Source organism: Schistocerca serialis, chromosome 3, assembly GCF_023864345.2.
Source record: "Schistocerca serialis cubense isolate TAMUIC-IGC-003099 chromosome 3, iqSchSeri2.2, whole genome shotgun sequence".
NCBI classification, from domain to species: domain Eukaryota; kingdom Metazoa; phylum Arthropoda; class Insecta; order Orthoptera; family Acrididae; genus Schistocerca; species Schistocerca serialis.
The window spans coordinates 528,232,809-528,252,815 of NC_064640.1; the positions used below are offsets into that span (position 1 = coordinate 528,232,809).

Genomic DNA, 20,007 nt, shown 5'->3' on the forward strand with positions numbered 1-20,007 from the left:
TGTAGTGCTACATATATTCGATGGCAGAAGTTAGTTGTGGCGGCACCTATCAACATTTTTCAGAACTTCCGCTTGCTTTGCACTCGATTCTAAGCCACAGGCGGTTTTTTGGATTACAAAAACCGGAAAAAAAGTGCGGCTTAGATTCGAGTAGATACGGTATTTAGCTTTTGGTTGGTTGTTGTGGACAGTTACCCATTCCATCAAATGGCTTTAGTTCAAAATCCAGGAAAAAAATTATAAGGTGATTGGTGACAAGTGATTATGAAAAGAGGGGCAAGTTCTCGGCCAGCACATGGGCTGTCTGTCCTTTAGTAAAGAGGACTCACTCATGCAAAATGTGTCTTAGTGATATTCTTCAACCACATATTTGCCCCCCCCCCCCCCCCCCCCTCTTCACCTATCTTATGACTTCCACATTGCTGGCAATGGGTTATACACAATGCTGGTGACTACTATGAAGGTCAGTAAAACTTTGAAACACGTATCTATTTTGTACAAGCTGTAAATAAATAGTTGCCACTGTTAAAGTTCCAACCCTCGTATATGTACAGACAAAAAAATGATTACAGTTTCAGAAAACATGGATGATTTATTAGAGAGAAAGAGCTTCACAAATTGAACAAGTCACTAACATTTTGGCCAGTATCTGGCCCTTGCGCAAGCAGTTATTCAGCTTGGCATTGACTGGTGGAATTATTGTATGCCCTCTTGAGGGATATTGTGCCAAACCCTGTCCAATTGGCACATTAGATCATCAAAATCCCAAGATGGTTGGAGGGCCCTGCCCATGGTCCTCCAAACGTTCTCAATTGGGGAGAGATCTGGCAACCTTGTTGGCCAAGATAGGGCTTGGCAAGCACTAAGACAAGCAATAGATATTCTTGCCGTGCACAGCAGATGTTATCTTGCTGAAATATAAGCTCAGGATGGCTTGCCATGAGGGACAACAAAATGGGGTGTAGACTGTCGATGTACCACTGTGCTGCAAGACTGCCACAGATGACAACCAAAGCAGTCCTGATATGAAAAGAAATGGCACCCCAGGCTATCACTCCTGGTTGTCACACTGTAAGGCTGGAAACAGTCATGCTGGTATCCCATCACTGCCTGAAGTGTCTCAGAAATGCCTTTGCTGGTCATCAGGGCTCAATTCAAAGCAGTTCGCATCACTGCACACAGTTCTTCTCTAGTCAATGAGATCCCAAGTCTCAAGGCTTTTTGCAGGTGATGCAGTTATCTATAATGAAGGATTGTCTGAAAGAAGCTGCACAAGTATTCAGTTAGAGATTATGATATGATTTTAAAGTGCTGCAAAGATTGGCAACTTTCTTCAAATGTTTAGGAATTTAAAACTGTCCACTTCACAAGATGAAAAAACATAATGGCTTACAACAACAACATCAATGAGTCACAACTGGAAGGAGTCAACTTATACAAATACCTGGGTGTAACACTTTGTTGGGATATGAAATGGAATGGTCATGTAAGGCCAACCATAGGTAAAGCAGTTGGTAGACTTTAGTTCGTTGGTAGAAGACTATGGAAATGCAATCAGTCTATGAAGATCATTTACAAATCACTCGTGTGACCAGTTGTAGAATACTTGTTTGTATTGCCAGTAATATGTAACCACAAAAAACAAATTTCATTCATAATTTCATTTAATGAGTGATGCCACTAGGTGGGAATTTTAGGTGTTGGTTCTTGTTGCACTGTTCAGGATTTCAGAAACAAATTCCTTGGTGAGTACTGCTCAAAAGGTATCCAAAAGAACAGATACCATCTTCACATAGATAAGGCTTACCAGCCAATGATCTTCTTCAATGCAGATGCACTCACATAGCCATAACTCTTACGGTAATCAGTAGATTGACTACCGCGGGTCATGAGTATGGTGGGCAAGGACACTACAAATGTAGTGTGTGGACAGTGCATTGGAAATGTGGATCTCACAGGGAGCATGCCAGAGATAAGTCCCTGCAGTCGCACTATCCTCTGTGTCCTCGATGGCTTGGTCGGATAGAGCGTCTGCCATGTGAGCAGGAGAACCCGGGTTCGATCCCAGTCAGAGCACACATTTTCAACTGTCCCCATTGATATTTATCAATGCCTGTATGTAGCTAATGGTCTGGATTTCATTTTAATTTCAACATCTAGTGAGGTTATCATGGATTCTGAATGTGAATTAATCTGGGTGAAGTTAAGCATTAAAGGTAGGACAAAAATGATAACCAGATGTTTCTACAGACTACCTGTATCAGAAGCAGTAGTGGTACATCACTTCAGAGGGAACTTTCAGAATTTCATGATTAAGATTCCTGATCATGCTGTTGTAATAGGGGGTGACTTCAACTTGCCAATAGAGATCAGTGAAACCCTACTTTTACTCTTTTCAAGGAACTAGAAAAAAAGGTGTAAAATGCAGGATAATGGAAAAAGGGGGAAATAATGTTGTAAACATTAAAAGTTATGTATAGGATCCCCACTTGCATTTTTGCACTTTATGTACAATATTTGTACATAATAGGTATCGAAGTACTTGTTAGAGACTTGTTTGTATCTAACGATAGTTTATTAGCCAATAAAAACTACCGATGTAACTGGAAATGGTAACTGTCAGGGAAGTAGAAATGTTTGACTTAATTTCCCTCAATCTGTGTTTGGAAAGTCTGCAAATGTCATTCATTACATAAATAATGAAATACGGCATCAGTTACGTATTTTTTTCCATGCTTAGTATGGCATGGTTCGAGAATTTGTTCTTGTTGCGAAGTGCAAATATTTACATATATATATTTTTTGTGGTGTTTGCATATGTATCGTTCTGCGTGTCATGTACTATAATCATCTTTTCGAGGTTATCATGTATTGTACCTCCTTAATTGTGTAGAAAACCCCACACATGCAAACTATCACTCATATTATCTGTTTGTGAAACATCACAAAAAATACTGACATAAATATGTGCACTTGACAACGAGAATAAATATTTGGAACATGTGCTGGCAAGCATGAAAAAATATGCAATATATGCACAAACAATGTTGACACTCGGCAGGGTGTCTGATGGCAGTGATTGTATATGGAAAATGCCTTTGTGGTTTCCCCCAGAAGCCACTGCACCGAGTGTCAACTTAGTTTGTGGATAAAGTAACTGGTGCTGTGTTTAAACCATAAACATTTGCCGCAAAGTGAGCAACTGTGTCAACTAGCACTAAAAGTGGCCAACAATGAAACACATTAAATATGGTTCAAATAATGCAAATTACGACAATCACAACAATCCCAAAGATGCACATGTGCAGTAGAGACAGTTTGGAAATGGTAGTGATTGGCCATGATACCTTTATTCGAACGAACTTAGTTACTCTCATCAGCCACCACGTCTAACATCGCTTGGCAGAGGCAGGAGACAAAGATGAAATGTTGAGACGTTTCCCAGTTTACCACTTCAGACCTGCTGAGTAGATGCCCTGGCGCCAAGAAACTTAACCATATAACATTTGTAAACACTACCTGACGGTCAGCGCCATGACATTGTAATGTAACGTCTGTCACACCAATTCTTTCCATGTGCCATTGGCAAATGGGGAAGGGAAGGGTGGGCTCAGTGGTACCAGAAGTACCTCTGCCACACACACCTCCAGGTGGCTTGGAGGGGGGAGGGGGCGTACTGATGTTGATGTAGATGTAGATGTAGCTGTAGATGTAGATGTAGATGTTCTCTCACGAGTTTAAACAATAACACAGACACCAAAATACTTATAATGAAGATACAACACAAACTCTTGTACTCTGCACATCCAGCATTACCATCAGTTCCAAGACGCAACCGCCATGTTTGTCAAGTTCCTTGAGCAAGTGGATAGATTATTAGCTAGCCATCATCTGAACAAGCCAATGTGGAGAGAAATTTTCAAATTTGAGCACAGCAAGGTCAGCAGTCATGAGGTAGCCTCGATACACAATTGGGCATACATCAAGATCAGACTGTTAGAAGATGAAGTGAAGGAGGCAATGACTTCAAAAACAGGAATCGACATCAAGATTATACAGCTTTAAAATAAATCTTGTCTCAGTTGTATGTTAACAGAAGACTTCAATTAGTAATGTCCCACAGTTAACTAATGACTCCTTTAGTAATGTTACATCTAACACATCAGAGGTAGGAGACAATACTGTTAGCAACACCACAGTGCACAGGACAGCAATGCATGGAGAGGGCTGCAGCAAATGCAAGCCTGACAAACTTAAAAGTTTTGAATAGTGAGCAGAGCAAGCAGAAAAGCCAAAGGGATCTGATAGACAACAAAACAAGCATGGAAAGTTGCAACAACAACAACTTTAAGTGTGTAATACCATAGAGACCTGGAGATGACAAAGAGCATTCAGCAGTAATTAAGAACATTGAATACGGCCCGATGATGAAGTATCATTAAAAATTCTTTGTTAAGTCATACTACGTCCCTTTCTTGAAGAAAGGTTCCACAAAAAAGGGAATAAAACATCTGTTAGATTGGGGCATCATTGAAAAGGTAACCATTGACTACCTTCTTCAGAAACATAGCGGAATCACTAAAAACAGTTTGATCAGGGCAGGTTCCTGACTCCAGGAAACTAATGAGCAACAATATTTACACTGACAAACATAAAACATCGCTGAGAAAATGAATGGAGCCACTAACAGTAGCCACTGTAAGTAAAGTGCAAATGATCGTATTTAATTAAAGATTCAGTCAGTTTTAGGCAAGAGATGGGTATAAGAACTCAGCTACTATGAGCACCAGTGATAAGTAATGCACTGTGCACTTACAGTCTGTGGTAGAGGAAGTATGAAAAGTAATAACCTAGATTGCTCCACAACTGCTTGGCCAAGTTCAAGAAAATTTTAAGGTTTCATATATGATGGAAATACCAGAGAAACAACAAATAATTATGTCATACTGTAAGGCTTCTTGTGACAAAATATAATTAATTTTATAGCTGTATAAGAGGATCAAATTTATTTTGTACATTTGTATATAAAAGCAGTAAAAAAAAGGAAGTGCTAAGCATGTGTAGTGTGGCAGTATTTATATAAAGATGAAAACAAATATTATTATGATTATGTTAATCTGCATTCAATGGAACTGAACCAAAAACAGATGAAAATAGCTCCTGCATTATTAAGGTAAGAAATCAAAAAGTCTTCAGAGCTTTTGTGGACAGCTTCTACTAATTTATGTTAAATGAGAATTATGAAGTACACATGTCAATCCCAGAAATTTGAAGAGGAACAAGTTCTTGTCAATTATACCAGGAGAAAATGTTTTAAGAGTAAAGGAGGCCACTCACTGAAAAACGCTCACACATGCGCTCGCCCTCACACACCCATGTTGAGAAACAATTTACTCTGTAAGCTAGTAAGTTTTCTGCTTTTTTTGTGTGTGCCTGTTGGTGACTCATGTTTCCACTTTTTGGTAAGTGGACTCACTTGCTTCTAAAGTATTTACATTCAACCAAAACTTTCCCATTAAGGGGAAAAAGTTGTTAGTCTATTCCCTGTACTTCCTGCCAGCAGCTTGGAGAGAAAACATGAGCAATGTGAAGCTTAGGCTAGTCTCAACCCTACTCTTATCAACAGTGGTGCCACTTGCTGTCTAGGTCACTGCCATCACAAACACCTGCAACTAACCCACAACTGAAACCACTTTTGCTGTCCCTGGAGAGCTATCATCATTTGTGAAAAATCCTGCAGACTTCTCACAATTTTCAATGTATGTTTCAGAAGAATATTAAGTATTCTTTATTCCACAGTACAGAAAATAATTTAACTTTAAATTGTGTAATATAAGACAAAATTATTAAGAATTAATATAAGTTGTTGTTACATTTCAGATTCTGATAGTCTTGTGTAAAATGATGTTTATTTTAAAAATATTATGGCTTCTTTAATATGTTTCAGGGAAAGGGGCTTCAAAGTGGCTGTGTGAGGAGTACCAGTGTTCTCAAAGTGCTCTTCTGTAAACAATGATCTGTTTAATTTATAATCTCATAACATTTGTTTAATACTGTGTACTGAGTGATAATACATACTGAGATGTCAAAAGTCATGGGATATCTCCTAATATGTTGAACCACCACCTGCCTGGAATAGTGCAGCAACTTGCCATGGCATGGCCTCAACAAGTTGTTGGAAGTCCCCTGCAGAAGTAATGAGCCAAGCTGCCTCTACAGCCATCCATAATTGCGAAAGTGTTGCTGGTGCAGGATTTTGTGCACGAACTGACCTCTTCATTATGTACCATAAATATTCGATGGGACACATGTCAGGTGATCTGGGTGGCCAAATCATTTGTTCAAACTGTCCAGAATGTTCTTCAAACCAATCGCAAACAGTTGTGGCCCAATGATATGGTGCACTGTCACCCATAAGAATTCAACATTGTTTGGGAACGAAGTACATGAATGGCTGCAAATAGTCTGCAAGTAGCCAAACATAACCGTCTCCAGTCAATGATCAGTTCAGTTGGAACAGAGGATGCAGTCCATTGCATGTAAACACCATTACGGCGCCACCAGCAATTTGCACAGTGCCTCATTGACAACTTCAGTCCATGGCTTCGTGGGGTCTGCGCCCCACTTTAACACTACCATCAGCTGTTACCAACTGAAATCAGGAATCATCATCAGACCAGGCCACTGTCTTCCAGTCTTCTTCGGTCCAACCGATATGGTAATGAGCCAAGGAGAGGCGCGGCAGACAATGTTGTGCTGTTAGCAACATCACCCGCATCAGTCGTCTGATGGCACAGCTCATTAATGCCACATTTTGTCACACTGTTCTAATGGATATGTTCATTGTATGTCCCACATTTATTTCCATGGTTATTTCATACAGTGCTGCTTGTCTATTAGCACTGACAACCCTCTGCAAATGCTGCTGCTCTCAGCCGTTAAGTGAAGGCTGTTGGCCACTGTGTTGTCCATGATAAGAAGTAATGTCTGAAGTTTGGTATTCTCAGCACACTCTTGACACTGTGGATCTCGGAATATTGAATTCCCTCAGTTTCTGAAATGGATTGTCCCATGTGTCTAGCTCCAACTACGATTCTGCATTCAAAGTCTGTGAATACCCATCACGCAGCCATAATCATAATCATGTTGAAAACCTTTTTACATCAATCAGCTAAGATAAATGACAGCTCTGCCAATGCACTGCCTTTTTATACCTCATGTATGCGATACTACCGCCATCTGAATTTGCGTATATTGCTTTCCCATTACTTTTGTCACCTCAGTGTAAGTTCAGTTCATGTTCATAAACTTAACTGCAGTGAAATTCAGTTATTGTGCCAGAGAAAGGAGTGTGGAAGTTATATGGTTTGGTTATTTATTTAAATGTTGCAAGTACTGTAGAAATGTGAGGCAACATTTCTTGCCTTTTGGCACAATTCAGGGCAGTTTGGGGAGAGACAGAAATATGATACAGCATCATACAGAACAGCCTTGCAGAGGAATACAAGGGATGTTTGAAAAGTCCGTGCAAAAATGAAAACTACTTACGTGTTTGGGGTGAACCTTTTGTATTTTTCGACAGTCTCCTTTTAGACTTGTACACTTTGTACAATGCTGTTCTAATTTGTTGATCCCTTCTGAATAACAGCAACTGTCCAAGTTGGCAAAATAGCTGTTAGTTGCTGCAATCACCTCATCATTTGAATAAAATCTTTGTCCCACCAGCCATTTCTTCAAATTGGGGAACAAATAGCAGTCCAATGGAGGGAAGTTAATTTTGTGACTACAACTGCTGAAGTGTGTGCTGGTGCATTGTTGCGATGGAAAAGGGACTTTTTTGCGGTCCAATCTCCGGCGTTTTTCTTGCAGCTCTGTTTTCAAAAAGTCCAATAACCATGAATAATATGCACCTGTAATAGTTTTACCCTTTTCCAGATAGTCGATGAGGATTATCCCTTGTGAATCCCAAAAGACAGTCGCCATAACCTTTCCGGCCAAAGGCAGATTCTCCCTTGGTAACCCATTGTTTAGATTGTTGTTTGGTCTCAGGAGTATAGTAATGTATCCATGTTTCATCCACAGTGATGAAACAACACAAAGTCCTGCAGATTCTTCCTGAACAGCTGCAAACCATCCTTGCAACGCTTCACATGATTCCATTTTTGGTCAAGCGTGAGCAATCGCGGAACTCATCTTGTGGATAGCTTTTTCATGCCCAAATGTTTATGCAAAATATTGTGTACCTGCTCATTCGAGATGCCCACAGCACTAGCAATCTCACGCACCTTAACTCTTCTGTCATCCATCACCATATCATGGATTTTATCAATGATTTCTGGAGTCGTAACCTCCACAGGGTGTCCAGAACGTTCAGCCTCACTTGTGACCATATGGCCAGTCTGAAAATTTTGAAACCACTTATAAACTGTTCTAATCAAAGGTGCAGAGTCACTTTAATGTTTAACAAGCTTCTCTTTAGTCTCCTGAGGCATTTTGCCTTTCATAAAGTAATGTTTAGTCACCACCCAAAATTTTTTTCGTCCAGTTTTTGACAATCACTCGACTTCCTTGATTCACACGAATGCCAAACACAAAGAAATAGACCAATATGGCTGAAACTTGGTGTGCATTCTTTCCAAAGATGCTACTAACTAAACATGACCTCAATACGTGCTGGTGATGCCATCTCTCGGACTTTGCATGGACTTTTCAAACGCCCCTTGTACTTTTGCTGATGTGAAGGCTGTGCATAGAAAATGCAAGGCAACACGTACCTTGGAAGGATGAACTCTATCAGGCCCTCAGCTGTCATCTGTTCACATCTCTGGAGTGGTAAATTATATATTTAGCTTTTCCTTGTTTCCCTAGTAGTATATTTCTTAAATTTCATGTGTTTTCTATTTAAGAGGTTTGATCTTGCCTTTTCAACTATAAGTTTAATTTCATGCAGTCTGTAGCACAATTTTCAATTCTCCTGAACAGCCAGCTACACAGCTCAGTAAGGAATTAGCATCCACTGGTAACATGTTAGGAGGATGAGAAGTTGCACATCTAGGTTTGTGTCTGCTTTGAGTTTAGTTCTTCAGTTAGTCTGCTAGGATATGTAGGATGTGTTTACGGTGTGTGCAGATGCAGGAGGAGCTGGCTGGAGTTTGCGAACAGCTGAATGCACATTTGGCTATGGTCAGATGCCTTCAGACTGCTGACTTTGCATGTAGCAGTGTCAGAGAATCTGGCATGTTACATGGGACACGCCAGGTGTCACTTGGTTTGTCCATGGGTTACATTGCCAAGAAGCCTCCTAACATACCCAATGTGGTGAATCCACCCTCACAGCAGGATGGGTGGTGGGTGATAATGCTTTCATGTCACCCAAGGTGGAGGCAGCTGTCCGTCTGACCTCACCAATTCACCTTGTTAGTGAACAGGTGGCTGTTCCTTCAGCAGGGTCCAAGCAATCACATGTCAGCATGGGTTTGCTAGTTATCGGGAGATCCACTGATAGGCACATTATGGAGCCCATGGGGAAGATAGCATTCAGGGCTGGAAAGGAAGCCAGTATACACTCTGTAGGTCTGCTGAGGGGACCACATCTGAGACGTGGAGGCAGCCTTACCTGCAGCTATCCAAGTGTGCTGGGTGCAGTCATCTGCAAGTTATGGCTCACATTGGCAAAATAATGTCTGTTTCATGGGTTCTGAGGCCATCCTCAGTTCATACAGGCAGCTAGCGGAGGTGATGGTGAAGGCTGCTGGCCTTGCACACATGGTGCAGGCACAGCTCGCAATTTGCTGCATTGCTCCCAGAGGCGATAGGGGTACCAAAGGCTTCATCGACTCTGTCATGGTCTTGGTTGCAGAGGTCTGGACCTGTGTTACCGGGTGAAAAATTGTAGGAATCCCCTTGATAGATTTTTTGGTTTGGTTTGGAGATTAAAGGGGCTAAACTGTGTGGTTATCAATATCTTTTTTTCTTAGTCACACAGGTCTCAGATTAAAACCATACCCCAAAAGAATCCTATCGCTTTAAGTCTGGTGAAGGAACAAACTGAGTAAAGCTGTATGTGTAATCACACTGAAGTTGAAAACTAAAGTATCAAGCCAAAGATTGAAATCATTAATGAGAAGGAAAATGGTGTTAAAAGCAATACAGCACATGGCCTTGGCTCGCTTGATCACAAGAATAAAAAATGATGAACCAGTCACTCACCAGCACCATAAAATTCCCAGCCTAAAAACCCAAGACAAGAGAAACACAGATGGTGAAAAGACTAAAACCAACTCAAAAAGACAGTACCAGAGGGGGCGAGGAAGAGTTATAATGCAGGTAGGGTGAAGGGCTGGGAGAGAAGGCCACTTGCCCACCCTTAGATTGAGTGATAAAAACACCCCTCTCAAAATGGTTCAAATGGCTCTGAGCACTATGGGACTCAACATATGAGGTCATCAGTCCCCTAGAAATTAGAACTACTTAAACCTAACTAACATAAGGACATCACACATATCCATGCCCAAGGCAGGATTCGAACCTGTGACCGTAGTGGTCGCGTGGTTCCAGATTGAAGCACCTAGAGCCACTCGGCCACACTGGCCGGCTCACCCCTCTCAAACAGAACTTAAAACTAGACCAGCCATTGAGGCATTGTCACCTAAAACCGTAGGTAGTGCATCAGGAAGGTGAATAGTCCATCTCAGGGTGGCTAAATTTGGACGTCCAACAAAATGTGGACCACCACACATTCATCGCCTCCTTTACCATATGTAACTTGTTTGGCAAAGTCAGAGAGTACCATTCCATATTCCAGAGCCCAAAACTTTTCAGCGTAATACCAATCTAAGATAGTGTTCCAGTATGCCAACCTCCAGACACTGTTTATGAGTAGCCTCTTCGGCTAGCCTGTCGGCAAGTCCTATTTCCCGGGATTCCAACATGTCCCAGGGTCCACATGAAGACCACTGACTGTACCCATTGTTCAACAATGTAAAAAGACTCTTGGATGGCCATTACCAATGGATGGTGAGGCTACCACTGGTCAAGAGCTTGTGAGGCGCTCAAAGAGTCGCTACAAAAGAGGAAGGACTCTCCAACACAGAAGCAGATATGCTCTAGAGTGCAAGAGATGACTACCAGCTCTGCAGTGGAAACACTGTAACCATCTGGCAAGGAGTGTTGTGCAGCATGTCCTGCATGAGCATGAGAAAACTGAACATGACCATCATCCAATGAGCCATTAGCGTAAACTACCTCTGAATCCTGGGAAGTGTCAACAAGAGAGAGAAACAGACGGCAGAGGGCTGCAGGGTGAACTGAGTCTTTTGGAACCTGTGAGAGGTCTAGACAAAGCTGTGCTCAAGGTATACACCATGGAAGTGTACGTGAGTGGACCTGGAGGAGATGTGGTAGAGGGAAAGTCTCGAGTTCAGTGAGAAGGGAAGGGACACAGACGGCAATTGTAATCCTCGACCTGGGCCACTGCTGCAGGAGATGGATCGCTGTGTCAGGGAAAAGGAGATGGCAATTTGGATGTTTAGATGAGCTACAAATATGTGCAGCCTAACTGGTGAGCAGTTGTTGTCACCTGATCCGCAATGGAGGAACCCACGAGTAGGCTGTTTACTGGGCTCATACAGAAAGCTCCCATTACAAGTCAAACTCCACAGTGGTGAATAGGTCCAGCATCCCCAATGCTGAGGGCAATGCAGAACCATATGCCAGGCTCCCATACTCGTGACAGGATTGTACAAGGGCCTTTTACACCTGCAACAGTGTAGGGTGACCTGCACCCCAGTTGGTATGACTCAGGCATCTAAGAATGTTAGGTGCTGCCAGCAGTTTTGCTTCAGCAGACAAATATGGGGAAGCCAATTTAAGCAGACATCAAAAACCTGTCCTAAAAAGTGATAAGAGAGTACTTCATTAAGCAGAGGCCATCATGATGAAGTTGTGGTTGTAGGTGAACTGTAAGACGGTGACAGTTGGTGGTTGAAAACTGAAAGCCGTGGGTGAGGGGCCACGACTGCACCTTTTGGATGGCTCCCTGCAGTCAATATTCAGCCACATCAATAGCAGATGAGCAAAAATTGTGGAATGCTTCATGATTGTGTGTGTCATCCTTGCGCAGGGCCACGCTAATCTTTTCTGTGTCATTCCTGTTGTAGTATATGTACTACCGAAGCGAGTACCCTTGATAGGTCAGGGGTGTACTACAGAAAGGAAGCAGCTACTCGGGCAGCGGACAACTTGTGGCCTGCACATTGGGTTTCCTTAGGCTAGGTGGTAATTTGAGGTACTCTGATGAACACTCACCAGTCGATATGCAGATAGTGAAATCAGACTGCATTCACAATGAATGCACTTCAACTGTCAAAATGTTATTAGTAAACTGTTGAAGTATTCATTACAAAGTTCCCAAATTTACTGCCCTGCAGGAAAGTTCTCGCAGTCAAATTATTCTTGTGACAGAGAGCCGGCTGAAACCCGAAATAGAAAGTTCTGAGATATTTTGTGAGTCATGGAACATATATCGGAAAGGCAGATTATATGCCACAGCAGGCAGAGTGTTCATTGCAGATGACAAAAGTATTTTCACTATTGAGGACAATGTTAAGTGTCACAGTGAAGTTATCTGGTCATGTATAACATGCCTAGATGAAATCGAGTTAATTGCTGGATGCTTTTACCCACCATGTGATTCTGCTGTGACAGTTCTAGTGTCATTTAAAGCAAGTTTACAGTCAGTAGTGCACAAATCACCAGATCATGCAATACTAGTTGGAGGCAACTTTAACCTACCAAGTATAGACTGGGATACCTATGGATTCATTACAGGGGGTACAAATAGACAATCTTTCAGTCCACACACAATGGAAATACACTACTGGGTATTAAAATTACTACACCAAGAAGAAATGCAGATGATAAATGGGTATTCATTGGACAAATATATTATACTAGAACTGACACGTGATTACACTTCCATGCAATTTGGGTGCATAGACCCTGAGAAATCAGTACCCAGAACAACCACCTCTGGCCGTAATAACGGCCTTGATACGCCTGGGCATTGAGTCAAACAGAGCTTGGATGGCGTGTACAGGTACAGCTGCCCATGCAGCTTCAACACGATACCACAGTTCAGAGTAGTGACTGGCGTTTTGTGATGAGCCAGTTGCTCGGCCACCATTGACCAGACGTTTTCAATTAGTGAGAGATCTGGAGAATGTGCTGGCCAGGGCAGCAGTCGAACATTTTCTGGATCCAGAAAGGCCCATACAGGACCTACAACATGCGGTCGTGCATTATCCTGCTGAAATGTAGGGTTTTGCAGGGGTCGAATGAAGGGTAGAGCCAAGGGTCCTAACACATCTGAAATGTAACGTCCACTGTTCAAAGTGCCGTCAATGCGAACAAGAGGTGACCGATACGTGTAACCAATGGCACCCCATACCATCATGCCGGGTGATGACGAATACATGCTTCCAATGTGTGTTCACTGTAATGTCGCCAAACACAGATGTGACCATCATGATGCTGTAAACAGAACCTAGATTCATCCGAACAAATGACCTTTTGCCATTCGTGCACCCAGGTTTGTCGTTGAGTACACCATCGCAGGTGCTCCTGTCTGTGATGCAGCGTCAAGGGTAACCGCAGCCATGGTCTCCGAGCTGATAGTCCATGCTACTGCAAATGTCGTCGAACTGTTCATGCAGATGGTGGTTGTCTTGCAAACGTCTACATCTGTTGACTCAGGGATCGAGACATGTCTGCACGATCCATTACAGCCATGCGGATAAGATGCCTGTCATCTCAACTTCTCCTCCTTACACGAGACATCCCAACAAAATTTCACCAGGCAACACCGGTCAATTGCTGTTTGTGTATGAGAAATGGGTTGGAAACTCCCCTCATGTCAGCATGTTGTAGGTGTCACCACCGGTACCAACCTTGTGTGAATGCTCTGAAAAGCTAATCATTTGCATATCACAGCGTCTTCTTCCCGTCAGTTAAATTTCGCGTCTGTAGCACGTCATCTTCGTGGTGTAGCAATTTTAATGGCCAGTAGTGTATCTTACACCTTGTAGCTACAAACAGGCTGGACCTTACTGATGGCATCAGCATAAAGAGGGGGATTAATTACAATGGTATCATAGCAACTAAGGTTACGAAAGTTAATAAAACAGTCAAGAAGGCTAGAAGAATGGTTCTGATAGAAGAGTAGATATGCAGTTGTTAGACAATGAACTGACATCATTTAGTTCCAATATGACAGACAGAGGAATTATGGGCAAATTTTAAACAGATTGTACATCGTGTTCTGGAGAAATATGTGCAATTAAGGATAGAAAAGACCTATCTTTGTTTAACTATGAAATTCAGAAAATGTTGAGGAAGCAAAGGCTGTTGTGCTCTCAGTTCAAAAGAGAATGCACAAATGATGACAGGCAAAGGTCACTGGAGGTTTGTGCATTGGTGGAAAGATCTATGCATAAAACCAACAACAACAACAACAACAACAACAACAACCACCACCACCACCACCACCACCACAACTTAGCAAAAGATATGGCCGAGAAACTGAGAAAATTCTTGTTCTATGTACAGTTGATATGTGGATCTAAGACTTCCATCGAGTCACTTATTGACCTGTCTAGTGTTGCACTACAAGATAGCAAAACAAAAGCCTAAGTTTTAAATTTCATCTTTAAGAAACCATTAATGCAGGAGAATTGTACAAGCAAACTGTCATTTGACCATCACACAGTCCTGTGTGAATGAAACAGTAATAAGCATTGCTGGTGAAGAGAAACAGCTGAAGAAAAAAAAAAAAAGTTGCCAGATATGGATGGAATCCTAATTCAGTTTTACAATGAGTACTCTATGGCATTGGCCCCTAACTTAGCTTGCTTTTACAGTAAATCTCTCACCCTGGGCAAAGTACCAAGTGATTGGAAAATAAGGCAGGTGACTTCTGCATATAATACGGGTAACAGAATGCACCCGCAAAATTACAGACCAATGTCCTTAACATTGGTTTGCTGCAGATTTGTAGAACATATTCACAGTTCAAATATAATCAAATATAATAAACTTCTGTGAGATCAAAAAGCTTAGAAAGCATTGCTCGTGGGAAACTCGGCATGGCCTTTTCTCACAAGACATAATGTGAACTATAGATGAATGATGTAGATGAAAGGTAAAAGGCAGATCCCATATTTCTAGATTTCCAAAATGCAGTTGACACAGTGCCCCTCTGCTGACCATTAACAAAGGTACAAGCATAAGGAATAAGTTCCTGATATGTGAGTGGCTCCAAGACTTCTTAAGTAATAGAACCCAGTACATTGTCCTCGATGATTAGTGTTTAGACTCGGGGGCATCATCAGGAGCGTCCCAGGGTAGTGAGATAGGACTGCTGTTATTTTCTATATACGTAAATGATCTGGTGGACAGGCTGGGCAGCAGTCTGTGGTTGTTTGCTGTGGATGCAATGGTGTATGGGAAGGTGTCCAAGTTGAGTGACTGTAGGAGGATACAAGATAAATTGGACAAAATTTTTAGTAGGTGTGATGAATGGCATATAGCTCTAAATTTAGAAAAATGCATGTTAATGCAGATGAGTAGGAGAAACAAACCAATAATCCTTGGATACAGCATTAGAGTGTCCTGCTTGACACAGTCATATCATTTTAATATCACGGCGTAATCTTGCAAACTGATAAGAACTTGAATGAGTGTGTGGGGACTGAGGTAGTGAAGGTGAATGGTCAACTTCAGTTAATTGGGACAATTTTAGGAAAGTGTGGTTCATCTGTGAAGGAGACCACATATATAGGACACTAGTGCAACTCATTGTTGAGTACTGTTTGAGAGTTTGGGAACTGCACCAGATCAGATTAAAGGAGGACACTGAAGCAATTCAGAGTTGGGTTGCTAAATTTGTTACTGGCAGGTTCAAACAACACAAAAGTACTACGGGAATGACTAGTAGTGGTACTCCCCCACAGTATAAGATATGTAGGTAGATGTAGATCAAAAGCAGCAGTCCAGGAGTAGGCGGAAAATAGTGCACACATTTAAAATGTAATTGCATCACTAAAGAAAGGAAATGGTTAGCTTACAAACAGGCATGCTACCTCGGCCTCCAGATTCTTTGCAGGGCACTGCATATATAGTGAACCTTGTCAACAGCTTGCTGACCACCTTTACTGTGCAGCAGTACTACACCACCATTCTCAGTGCAGTATGTGTCTCTGAATCATTGGGAAGGTGTTATCGGTTTCCACACCACTTCTGTAATGCATTTACGTGAGCCACAGCTACTATTTATTCACATTTTGAAACTCAACTCAACTGAAAATGATCCCGAGAGCCAATTAACTATGATCAGTGAACCCAGTGATTGCAATTTGTAACTGAGTAAGTGCTCAAATAATGCAGCAGTTTGGCACAGTATAAAAGTCTCAAGGGGCTGTAACAACAGCACAAAATCAGGTTTCTTTTACTAAGAGTTGTGTGGTAGTTTGATGTGTTCCATGCCTACCCTTAAATCGTGTAGCAGTGTATCAGAAAGGGGGGGCACCTCTCTGGCACCATTACTGTCTGCGATAGTTTCCTTGCTCTGGTGCTCACATTTACAGGGTGTCCCATTTATCCTGACCACCCTAAATAACTGTTTGTCCAGATGCAAATTACAAAATGTTTCAAATAAATGTTCTTTAGCCATCAGGGGGGGGGGGGGGGGGACATCAATCAGCATGATTGCCTTTGTTGTAGCTTTGTTTTTTTACAAAGATATGAACTGCAGTATGACTTTTTTAAATGGCACCCCGTATTTTTTTTTCAGTAATTCATTTCCTCTCTTAAAGAACTATTCAAAAATGTATCACAGAGTACCATTCACTGAAACACAGCATTATTAATTACGTAACACAACACTGACATTGACTCTCCCAGTGCTTAGTGCAGGTACTCAGGATAATGCGACACATCCATGTGCTGACGTTGGCAGAGGACAAATGTAAACATAAGTAGAATGTACACCCTTTATTCCGTCAACCATTGTCAGTTGAAGAGTTGTGTGAACAGAATGTACACCAATAAAGAGAAGGTAAAAATGTAAGTTAGCAGAACAGTAATTGCAATACTGTTTTCTTATGTTTGGGTACATTTAGTACAGTAGTTTAGTCCTTTTAAATACTGTTGTTTAGTGTAGGCATACAGTAAAGGCTGTCCTTCATACAAACTGCATCAACATAACGTTTCTTTTATTGTTGTTGTTGAAGGTAGGTGAAACACTATGCAGGCAGCGGAACTGTACAGAGAGCGATATCCAGACAAGAACCCACCTTCCCGACAGATGTTTTCTTGAAACTTCCTGGCAGATTAAAACTGAGTGCCGGACAGAGACTCGAACTCGGGACCTTTGCCTTTTGCGGGCAAGTGCTCTACCAAGGAGACGAGATACTGGTAGAAGTGAAGCTGTGAGGGCGGGGCGTGAGTTGTGCTTAGGTAGCCCTGTTGGTAGAACACGAGATTGGCATCCCTAAAACCAGTGTACATCGTATTCTTACATATCACCAGTTCCATGCTTACCATGCACACCTACATCAAGAATTGCATGGGAATGATTTCCAGAATCATGTACAGTTCTGTCAGTGGGCACAGCAGCAAATCCTCGCCAACCTGAACTACTTCTCCACTGTTCTATTTACTGATGAATGTTCCTTCTCAAACAAAGGACAGATAAATAAAAGGAACGTGCATTATTGGTCCAGCAACAACCCACAATGGCTTAGACAGGTGTAACATCAGCGTCAATGGAGGGTTAACGTCTGGTGAGGGATGCCTGGTACTAAAATTATTGGCCCTTATTTCATCAAGGGTAGTCTAAATGGGACAGTGTATGCCAACTTCCTCAGACAAATTCTTCCTCCTCTTCTGGATGAAGTGCTGCTAAGAACCAGAATGCTTATGTGGTATCAACATGATGGATGTCCCCAGCACATAATGCCTTGAGTGCATGTTGTGTTCTGAACCGAAGGTATCCTGCCAGATGGATTGGTTGAGGAGGAACAGTTACTTGGCCTGCTAGGTCTCCTGATTTAAATACCCTGGACTTTTTTCTGTGGGGATGTATTAAAAGACGTTGTCTATCGCGATATTCCAAGAACTCCAGAGGACATGGAGCAACATATAGTGCTTCCTTGTAATTCTCTTCAGCAAGCAACACTGGAAGCAGTAAATAATTCTTTCATTCAACGTGTGCGTCAATGTATTGGTGTTCAGATTCACCACTTTGAGCACCTTTGAATGTTATACTCCTGGGCAACGGTACAATTTTGTGTTATGTTTTACTTGGTTTTCATTTGTTTTCTGACAACTCCAGCAAGTGGACGAGTTTGTGATCCAGCGCTCAAAGTCAATGTTGTGTTATGTAATAAATAACCTTGTGTTTCAGTGAATGGTACAGTGTGGCACATTTTTGAATAGGTCTTTAGGAGAGGAAATCAATGACCAAATAAAAAATACAGGGTGTCATATAAAAAAGTCATACCACTGTTCATATCTTTGTAAAAAAACAAAGCTACAATGACGGAAATCATGCTGATTGATGTCCCTCTGACAGCTAAAGAACATTTGCTTGAAACATTTTGTAATTTGCATCTGGACAAACAGTTATTTAGGTTGGTCAAGATAAATGTGACACCCTGTATATGTAGTTTCCGTGCTCCTCTGCAGTGTCACCTGAGCTTCCCTTTGAAATTATGAAAGCCTAGACACTGTGCTTTTTTGCCACAGCCATTAGAATATTACCCACTAAAAGAACTTTGCTGAGCAACATGTATACTGACTACATATAGAAATACACTTAAAACATGGTCTCTGTATTAACATGTGTGTAGAAAATTGGGCAGCACCTTCTCAGAATTTCCCCCTTATAGCCTATGGCAAGTGATCCTTTATACAGGATCCACATCAGTTTTGTAAGCCAATGTGTTCAGAGAGATATGGTAGAAATAAATGTCCACTGAGATACACTGACATACCTCTTGAGCACAAATCTGAACACAATGGTCAACAACTACAGCCCCATCAAGCTCCTTCATAGTCAAGTACCCAGAAACACGATATTGTATCTACTGCATAAAACGTCATCAGCTGCCACCTTAACTCGCTCAGCTCGGTATGTGGACGGTGTTCCAGCCTGTGTACGCAATAGTGAGGGGCATCCAGAATGGAAATGCTGGCAGCCACTGGTGCCTGGCCTTTTCCACACCAGTGACGGCCAAAACAGTTGCTCTATCCACTGCTCCTGGCACCACCGCCATCTCAGACACCAGCAGCCTCAGCTTTTGTCACTGCATTGTCAGAGATGTTCCAACCACTGATGCCATCACCTCCACCTTAAAGATCACAAGTCCTCTCCTCCACAGCAGTGAACCAGAAACCATCCTACCACTAATGGCTACACTTATCACTAATCTAACCATTAGAGTACTGACTGGACATCCAGACTCCAAGTTAATACAACAATTGCCTGCAAGGAGCAGAGTTTCTGGCTCTTGTCTGCACATAAGACAACGGATTAGGGACCAGCTTTGCCATTGGCTTCAATGCCATACACACATCTCTCTGGATCAACTGCCCACACCTTTGTTGCTGACCTCAAATCTGATAGAATGCTTACTGGACTTTTAACTGTATTCTGGCCACAACCTCTGTGCTTCTCAGTAGATAGCTAAAAACAATCTCTGAATGGTCATTATCACCACTCATAATGAACTGCACACACCTGATAATTATATTTGCAATAAGTATTCCTTAGTGTGGAATTTGTTCATAAAACAGTCATGTTCTAGTGAACAGATTCCACAAAATTACCAGAACTTTTTTTCTGGGTTATACACTAATCATTCCAGCATTCTTTTACATGCCATAATCCTGTACTAGATGTCATTTTATGTATTATAATATCTTGAGAATAAAGTTTTCCAATTCTAAAAC

General features: G+C 41.8%; 1 protein-coding gene and 1 non-coding gene across 2 annotated transcripts in view; both read right to left on the bottom strand.

Moving 5' to 3' along the window:
- LOC126470407 (polyamine-transporting ATPase 13A3-like) overlaps window positions 1–20,007 on the bottom strand; it is a 287,566-nt gene that overhangs the window by 150,043 nt on the left and 117,516 nt on the right. The window lies entirely within an intron of this gene.
- On the bottom strand, window positions 12,077–12,182 carry LOC126472267 (U6 spliceosomal RNA). Its single transcript, XR_007586394.1, has one exon. It is a non-coding gene; the product is annotated as a U6 spliceosomal RNA (small nuclear RNA).